This window comes from Humulus lupulus, chromosome 1 (genome assembly GCF_963169125.1).
Source record: "Humulus lupulus chromosome 1, drHumLupu1.1, whole genome shotgun sequence".
NCBI classification, from domain to species: Eukaryota; Viridiplantae; Streptophyta; class Magnoliopsida; order Rosales; family Cannabaceae; genus Humulus; species Humulus lupulus.
Window position 1 is genome coordinate 151,744,292 of NC_084793.1, and position 10,164 is coordinate 151,754,455.

General features: G+C 36.6%; 1 long non-coding RNA gene across 2 annotated transcripts; it reads left to right on the forward strand.

The window, feature by feature from the left end:
* Positions 1-846: 846 nt before the first annotated feature.
* Positions 847-8,123, forward strand: LOC133799139 (uncharacterized). Of its 2 annotated transcripts, none has more exons than XR_009876347.1 (3): positions 847-1,200; positions 1,636-1,840; positions 7,760-8,123. It is a non-coding gene; the product is annotated as an uncharacterized LOC133799139 (long non-coding RNA). The 2 variants fall into 2 exon arrangements; XR_009876341.1 differs by having other exon boundaries at positions 848-1,200; positions 1,664-1,840.
* The last annotated feature ends 2,041 nt before the right edge of the window (positions 8,124-10,164 follow it).

A 10,164-nucleotide genomic window follows, 5' to 3' on the forward strand; every position in this document is an offset into this window, starting at 1 on the left:
TGTAACGAGAGCTAATAGAAAGTAATAAAATTAAGATATAAATAGTCGAAATGATGATGGATGAAGGAGTCGTAAAATGGTCAGAGTGACGGTGGCGATGACGGAGGAGTTAAGCGACTAGGTCAGGTCCAATCAGACTGACTAATTAGTCTTGCTTGACTGGATTGCTCAGAAATAGAGTAGCCTTCGTTTCAATTAGAGAGTAAAGAAAGTTCAGTGATTATTTTATGCCTTTTCTCAACCTCTGATGGTCTTATTTATTGTCCTCCTTCTCGTTCCGTCCTCCTCCGTCTTTCTCCTTCGTTTGACTCGCTCCAAGTGGTTTTATTCCGAGATTCTTGGCGAACGTGATGGGAGCCTTGACTGTTTCAAGGTCCCTGGCTGACTGAGTGTATCCGAATTCGGGTCCGGGTATGGTTTTGGGTAATTGGATGGTACTTTGCATATGCGAGCCTATTTTACATGGGCTTTGGGCCTTCTTGGCTAGTTAGATAGCTTATTGGGCTGACTGACTGCTTGTTGGACTATTATTTTTCAAGTATACGAATTTTGTCCACTACAATAAGTATAAAAATTATATATAATTATTAATATTACATATATTATAATTTTTTAAATATAAATAAATTAATAAATATTTTAAATTAAAAAAATTAATTTAATTTTTGTAAACAAAAAAATATTTTAATTTAATAATATTTATAATTTAAAATAAAATAATTTAGAATATCTAATTTTAGATGACATAATAAGTTAGTTGTATGAGAAATTACTTCTCATGTGACCTAGTAATCATTATAAAAATACATTATTAAAAATACTATTATGTTACACTAAAAGAACCAAATAAAATATATTCTCCCTATTTTCCCATTCTCACCATTTGGATTCTGAATCCCTAATCGCCTCCTCTTCGCCCTCTAACGTGCACCGCCGCTTCTTCCTCAGCTTCTTATCGTGGGCGCCTGCTGCCACAACTGCATGACTTGGTCAAGTGGGTTCGAAGGCAAGGAGGGTTCGTACACCAGGCATTGAAGAAAGCCAAAGACATCAGCCATGGTCTTGGGATTCTTGCGTCTGAGGAAATCCCAAAAAGGTCTGAACTCATTGTTTTTCCTGAACATATTCCTTTGAGGTTTGAGTCTCTTGAATCTGACGAAATTAACTCTGTTATGATCGATTTGTCTCGCAAAGCACTTGGTGAGTTTCCTTGTTCTTTATCTATAGCTTTGATTATTACTTCAATCACTTTGATAGCTTCTGCCCTCTTTTAGTAAAATTGGGTATTTCGTATGTCCATTTTTTTTATTTGAACTTTGAGTAAAAATGTTACCATGATGTTAAAAATTAAATCTTTTAACGTTGTTAAAAATATGATTGATGACAATGCTTGTCTCTAGCGTTACAAGACATTAAACTATCTGCTAATCCTAATATTTCTTATATATTCACCTGTTTGATATATTTATTCTACTAGCGAGGCATTGTGGCACTAGGAAAGTTTAATGTTTTTTTTTTAAATGTCTCAATTTCTTAGCTTAGGTTGATCTTTTCACATGTGTCAAACTTTGAAGATTTTGAGTCTGACAACACTTGTATAGTAAAAAAAATTTGGATTTTCTTTACCAAGAATAGGTTGGTAACTTCAAGTTTTGTACATTAGGCTATACTGGATTTTGAATATGACTAAAATGGACACTGAGGAAGCATTTGGCAGAGGAACTATGTGCAATAAAATTGGGTTTGAAGCTTCTGCAAGAAAGAGCAAAGGTCGGATCCTTTTGGTGGCCATACATCAGCAATCTCTCGGAAGCTTACAGCATTCCAATTTTCTTCCCTGGTGAGGATATTAAGAACTTGTCATATGCTCCTCTTCTTTATCATGTACTTTAAATGATCACCCAAGCCCAAGTGATACGAACCACACCAACATTGTGATGAAACCCGACACCAAATATGGAACAGCCATACCAAATATGGAACAGCCACCAAGAACATACGAGATTGGAATGGAACCGCGACCCAATGCTTAGCCAAGCACGAAACTTGGTATGAGGAAGACGCCACAAACGGGGATGGAATCCGTTTGATAAGTCAGGATGAACGCCACAAGGAATCTCCTTGATAAGTTCAAAAGTTTCTTCAAGAACTCAAGAAGAAATAAACTCACAATTTAATTCAACATAATCTGATCTTTTTTTCCAAATGTTTTCAAGGCCTTATATAGCCGAAAATTACATCAATACAAGCCCCTTTGTCTTCCTAAAAACCGAAATATTAAAGACAAGCCTTTTGTCTTCCTAATGAAACCGAAAAATAAAGACAACCCTTTGTCTTCCTAATGAAAACTGAAATTTAAAGACAACCTTTTGTCTTCCTAATAAAAACCGAAAATTAAAGACAAAAGGACTATTGGACTCACACAAGTCAAATGTTTGACTTATCACAAAACAAAGACTAAATAAAAAACGTGATTAAAAATAAAAAGACTCATTACAGGAAGCTAAATATTGATCAAGCTCCTAAACTGGTGTCCTCATCATTCCTCCCCTCTTGACTTGGATCAACTGGAACTTGACTTGGATTTTTAGTCTTGGTGTCCTCATCATTCCCCCCCTCTTGAGAAAGATTTGACCTCAAATCGTCACCTGCATCAAAAGGACTCAAATCAGAAACATTAAAAGTAGCACTAACAGTATACTCACCTGGTAAATCGAGTCTGTAGGCATTGTCATTGATCCTTTCTAGCACTTGAAACGGCCCATCTCCTCGAGGTAGCAATTTGGAACGTCTTTGTGCTGGGAATCGCTCTTTCCTCATGTGTAACCATACCCAATCACCGGGATCAAAAACCTGCTTGTTAGCATCAAGTTGGTTAGTGTTTAAAAGAGCCTTAACCTCACTTTTTTTTGCATAAAAATTATTTTGTTTTCTCTCTAATTTTCCCTCATTGATCGAACTCTTCTCTTTCTTTTCTCTCTCACTTGATTCGACCCTTTTCTCTCTTTGTCTCTTTTTTTTCTCACTCTCATTCATCTTTTCACTCTCCTTCTTTTGCTCACTCAATTTTTTTTTATCAATCAATTTTTGCAACCGCACTTGGTCTTCATATACTTGCTTTGGCGTCAATGGAGCTAGAGTGATTGTTCGTTGACAGAACGTGAATGAGTACTTGTTGGTGAAGCCATCATGCTGGACTCGCCGATCAAATAGCCAAGGCCTTCCTAGAAGGAGGTGTCCAGCTTGCATGGGAACCACATCGCACAATACCTCATCCTCATACTTGCCAATTCGAAATGATACCAGCACCTGTTTTGTAACCCTCACTTCACCACTATCATTCAACCACTGCAACTTGTATGGACAAGGATGTCTAAGCGTTGAGAGCCCTAGCTTCTCAACCATGGAAGAACTAGCAACGTTAGTACAACTACCTCCATCAATAATCACACTACATACCTTGCCTTTCACATGACAACGAGTGTGAAAGATGTTTTCTCGCTGCACCTCTTCTTCCTCTTCTTTTGCTTGCAAGTTTAAGGCTCGTCGTGTGACTAGTGCAAGCATCTCACCAGATTCTGCCCCAAACTCCTCATCATCAATAGAAACATCTTCCAATGGTGGCATGTCATCAAGATCATCTTCCTCTTCGGAATCTATCTCCCCATTATCCCGAATTACCATAACTCGCTTGTTTGGACATTGGCTAGCTATGTGTCCTCGCCCCTGACATTTGAAGCATTTTATCTCACTAGAATGGGACGAAGTAGGGGCTGTTTTACCTTGAGGGGTCGTGGCTGGTTTTGGTGTAAAGGATGAAGTAGGTTGGTCTTCTTCCTTTTTTGGATAGTTCGACTGCCAAGGTATTGCACTTGAATGGTGTGGGCTCGGTCTTGGCTTTGAACTTGTACTACCCCTCTTGAGCTGCCTCTCAACTTTGATTGCCATATGCACCAAATCTTCCAATTCCACATAATGGTGTAGCTCAATTGGATTAGCAATCTCTCGGTTCAACCCATTCAAAAACCTTGCCATGGTTGCCTCCCGATCCTCTTCAACATTGGCTCTAATCATAGCCATCTCCATCTCGTTGTAATACTCATCAACACTCTTGGAACCTTGACGAAGGCCCTGCAACTTAAGGTATAGATCTCGATAATAATGAGGTGGTACAAACCGTTGCCTCATCACCCTCTTCATTGCCTCCCATGTGTCAATAGGTCGATCTCCACTCCGCCTCCTGTTGATGCACAACTGATCCCACCAAACAATAGCATAATCAGTAAACTCAATGGCAGCTAGTTTTACCTTCTTCATGTCGGAGTAGTTGTGACAATCAAAAACTAACTCCATCTTCTTTTCCCACTCAAGGTATGCCTCAGGATCGCTCTTCCCTTGAAATGCTGGAATTCTCATCTTTATATTTCCTAAATAATCATCTACCTGGTTCCTAGCTTCTCTATCCCGACCATACCTCCTATGGTTACCCGCCGACATCCTATCAAACTCTTCATCAGAAACTAACCCTTCCAAATCCCCTTCATTCTCATCCTCCCTTTGGTACACCCTATTCCTCCGTGGCCTCCGTTGTGTTCCTTCTTCTACCCTATCCAACCGCTCATGTATTTGCTCACACTCCTCCCTCAACATCCTCCTCATCTCCCCCATTAAAGCTTCAATTTGTAGATTTGGAACTGTAGGTGGTGGAGCGTCATTGCCTGCATTTCTTTCTGTATTTTGTGACATGATGGAGAATCTGCAAAATAATAAGGTTAGACAATTATAGAAAGGACCTCACTGCACTCCCTCACGTGTTTCACTCAAAGAAAATGGTCACTCAAGTACACTCGTGTTTGCACTCAATGATGGCTTTTACCCTCAAATAAGCTCACACCTCTGCCTTTTTCCACTCTATTTCCTTCTTTAAGCTCTTTGAAAACTAATGAAACGGTGATATGGAGGTTCAAGCAGCCAATTCTACCAAACAATTCAAACGAAAACCGATGAAAAAGTGGCGAAAATTGGTGATTTTTGGAACACTTGTGTGGGGTTTTGGTTAAAAGGCCTCTAGAGCATGGGGAACAAGAATAGAACAAAATTTTTTAAGAGAGGTTTCCAGACTCTTTTTTTTTTTTTTTTTTTAGGTTCGGATCCCCTTTGAATTTTTCTTCTTCTTTCTTTCTGTCTTTATATTTTTTTTTTCTCAAATGCAGATACAAGGAACAATTCAAAAACAAAATGAATCGGTTTTTCACAAGAGAAACAATGGAGACTCAAAAAGAAAAGAGAAATAATGCAGATTCGGATTTCACAAAAAGAAAAGAGACAACCCAACCCACTTTCGGATTTAACAATAAGAATAAGTGAAACTCAATCCCAACTCAGATTTCACCATAAGAACAAGATAAAACCCAATCTCAATTCAGATTTCACTATAAGAACAAGAGAAAACTCAATCCTAATTCAGATTTCACAATAAGAACAAGAGAAATCTCAAACCCAATTTCAGATTTTACAATAAGAACAAGAGAAACCCAAGGTAAAATTCGGATTTCAAAAGCAAAGCAAGAGAAACTCAATGAAAATTCGGATTTCACAATAAGAACTAGAGAAAACTAATGCAAAGTCAGATTCCACAAGTAGAACAAGATAAAACTCAAAGCCCTAATTCACGTTAAGAACCCTAATTCATGATTTTAGAAATGAAAAGAAAACAAAATAGGGGATTACAAAGGAATTGAAACTTTGTGTAGACTAGTTTCAGATTTCAAGGGATTTCACAAAGAAATAATGGGAACTAGGAAATAAGAACACGATTTGAACAAAGAAACAATCTGGAATAAAGAGATTAACTATAATGGTTTCAGATTTTTAGAAGGAAAACAGGAACAAAGACTAAGAAAATCAAGAACACGAATAGATAGATTTTTTTTTTTTTTTCAAGAAATCCTAATATAATAACACGAACTGAATAGAAAAAAAATGAAAAAGGATAGGCCAAACCGGATGATCCTAATCTCTGATACCAACTGATACGAACCACACCAACATTGTGATGAAACCCGACACCAAATATGGAACAGCCACCAAGAACATACGAGATTGGAATGGAACCGCGACCCAATGCTTAGCCAAGCACGAACCTTGGTATGAGGAAGACGCCACAAACGGGGATGGAATCCGTTTGATAAGTCAGGATGAACGCCACAAGGAATCTCCTTGATAAGTTCAAAAGTTTCTTCAAGAACTCAAGAAGAAATAAACTCACAATTTAATTCAACATAATCTGATCTTTTTTTCCAAATGTTTTCAAGGCCTTATATAGCCGAAAATTACATCAATACAAGCCCCTTTGCCTTCCTAAAAACCGAAATATTAAAGACAAGTCTTTTGTCTTCCTAATGAAACCGAAAAATAAAGACAACCCTTTGTCTTCCTAATGAAAACTGAAATTTAAAGACAACCTTTTGTCTTCCTAATAAAAACCGAAAATTAAAGACAAAAGGACTATTGGACTCACACAAGTCAAATGTTTGACTTATCACAAAACAAAGACTAAATAAAAAACGTGATTAAAAATAAAAAGACTCATTACAGGAAGCTAAATATTGATCAAGCTCCTAAACTGGTGTCCTCATCATTCCTCCCCTCTTGACTTGGATCAACTGGAACTTGACTTGGATTTTTAGTCTTGGTGTCCTCATCACCAAGTATTTAAATAAACTTTTGTGTGGACTATAAAGAAAATCAACCAACCAAGTATGCCTCACTTTTGATACGTGGCTGAATTTTCTTGACCAAGTCATATTAAATTGCTAATCTAGTGTTGGAGTAATCTTTTGTTTGATTTTTTTTAAGAATTGGGAGTATTATTCTGAACTATGATAATGCCTTAGTTGTATCTTAATGTTGAGTATTTATTAAGGCCAAGGAAGTACCATTGTTTGAGCTTTGAAATGTATCAAATGATAAGATGCTTCGTGATGTTTTTTTTATAATAAGAATGTCTATAATTTGTTGACAACCTATTTACATATAAATTATGGAATATCTCTAGATAGACATGTATTCCTATTGAAGTGGAATATCTAAATGCTTATTATGTTGGTGATTATGGGACTTGTTGTGTTCCTTTTTAGGGTATATCAAGTATCATAAATGCTTATAATAATTCATATATTTTTCTTTTATGAAATCCTTTTGATGATTAAGTTGGGGATATTTCATTCTATTGTAATTTTAGTCCATATATGCAATCACAATCTATGAATGTGATCAAGGTGAACTAACAATTTGTATATTTGCTAAGCTGGGTATTGACATATTGTAACCCTTCTTAAGGTACTTATTATCTTTCTTCAAAATCTAGTCAAAGTAATTTTTTTTTTGCATATAGACTAGCGACTCTGTTTAAAATCTATTTGAAATTGTTTCTATAATTGATAATATATAAAATAGTTCTTGATAAAATGTTTGAAATCATCTTTTAATCTTTTTTGTAGAGTCTTGAACAACTTTTACAAAAAAACTCAACTTATGCAATGCTAGGCTAGGTGGGAGGTATATGAATTTAAAATGAGATTGGATGATATTGAACTCTTAAGTTTTCATTTTGAAAACTTTTAAATATCTATTTTTTCGTAAATATTCATTCAATAAGGGAAAATAACTAGTGGAAATACACTAGTGCATATCAGTACATTTATATTTCATTTCATTTCATTTCATCTCATGTTATGGTTATTTGGATTCTCATTAGGTACTTTACTACTGGTTGCACCACTAAATGCCTCTCTTATTGTGGGTTAATTTGGGAAAAATGCTAACAATGTTATGCGGCCAAGAAACAACTTCAACAATTTGTTTCAGCTCTACGCGGTTGTGAATTAATGGCCCAAGCCTATTCTTCACTTGGAGCCATTTTGGAAAATGTTGAATCTAGGCAATTTGGTGCCTGTGGTGATCATGAAGCCTGTTGCTCTGCTTCTTATGGTTGGAGTTGAGTATTTGTATTATGTATTATATATGTAAACTTGCATAGATTTGAGTATTCTATATTTGTGTATATATATTGTATATTGTAAAATTGTACATATTTAAGTTTGTTTTTTCAATGACTTAAAGATTGTAAATTTATTTAGATATATTGGTGATATTAAGTGTATTTTTATATTCGTGACTATAGTAATTTTGATACTGATTCTATTTTATTTGGTGCTCGATTTCAATAGTTTGAGGATTTTATAAGTTAATATGAAAATATATATATATATGTTAATTGGACAATCGATTTACCATGCTGTACACCATAGGTGGGTTGGACAAATGACCTACCATTTTGTACACCATAGGTCTCTTGAACAACTGACCTAGCATGTTGTACACCATAGGTCGCTTAAACAATCGACCTACCATGTTGCACACCATAGGTCGGTTGTCCAACCATAGTTCGGCGCCAACCGACCTACCATGTGTTTACATGGTAAGCCATTGCATGGGAGGTCGGTTCCAAACCGACTTATGAACGTTTATAGGTCGGTTTTTAATCGACTTCTCACGCATTTTTTGTAGTAGATTGACAAATTGTTAGTTTTCTTAATTAAATGTATGAAAAATTAATATCATATATAAAAAATATCATTAATAAGACGCACTGTAATATTTATTCTAAGAATAATGATATGTGTTATCCCCAAAAATGGAGATTGACGACGTGGCAATAGATGTGACAAATGGCAGTACATGGTCTGTAAAAGACACATTAAATAGTCAATAAATACATTGACTCCTCAGAGTTGTGATAAAGTGACCCGGTAGACTGGTGAAGAGTTTGGACTGCTTGAAAGATGTCATAACCAAGCCAAGTGCATCCTAGGAGATCCCAAGAGTGTGGTCCGAGGAGACCCCAAGGGGGTGGTCCTAGGAGAGCTAAGGAGAGTGCATCCTAGGAGATCCCAAGGGTGTGGTTCGAGGAGACCCCAAGGAGGTGGTCCTAGGAGAGCTAAGGAGAGTGCATCCTAGGAGATCCCAAGGGTGTGGTCCGAGGAAAGCTAAGGAGAGTGCATCCTAGGAGATCCCAAGGGTGTGGTCCGAGGAGACCCCAAGAGTGTGGTCCGAGGAGAGCCCAAGAATTTGGTCTTTATACATATGTCCAACAAGTGCATGGTTGCCCAAATAAAAGAGTGTCATGTTAGAGGAGAGATAGGGCATGCTAGAGGAGAGTGCCATGTTAGAGGAGAGATATGGCGTGTTAGAGGTGAAGAGTGCATGTCCTACCACCATGCACTTGCCCGACCAACAAAAACATGTCCTACGACCATGCACATGTCCGACCAGCACTTGCATGAGTGGTCAGTAGAAGGTGGATCAACTAGCTAGAGGAGGACTAAGTCAAGATTCCCAGAAACGGCTTCAACAAGATACGCAGGAATCTCTCATTCTTCCCACAAATGGGGGGTTTTGTTACATTTTGAATGTTTTTTGTAATTTAAATGTAATAAATATAATAAAATATCCCGGTTTTAGGGGATATCAGATGTATGACCCTCAGCCTATAAATAGAGGGCTTATGGGATGAGAGAGGGGCTTCTGCTTCTTCTTTCTAGAGAGAGAAAATTTGGATCTGAGTATTCTAGAGAGAGAAAGTGCTGGTATTTGAAAGAATTCTTGTATTTTTGCAATCTGTACTGAAGAAACTCAGTTGGCTCAGTCCATCTGATCTTGAGTACAGATTTATAATCACAACTCTAAGTGGATTAGGCTATTACCGACTGATCGGGGCTGAACCACTATAAAAATCTTGTGTGTTATTTACTTTTCTTAATAAAACTGTCTGTGTCGTTTACATTCTCTTGAAGGCTTGTCGTTATTGACGTTCTCATGTCGTTGGCTAAAAACACAGTCAACAATATGTGTTATATTATTTTATAATATGATTTGTAGATTGAATAATGTGACAATGAAAGCATATAAAAGAGAGTTACAATATTTAGATATATATGAATATTCAAATATGTAACATATTTGGAGTTACAAATTCAGCTACAAGTTTGTAATCCTTAAATATTACCCAATAATATGTAAATTTGATGTTACACATTTTTGTTTGAATTTGTCAAAGCCATAAGAGATATGGCTGTTGGACACATGATTTTAAACCATATA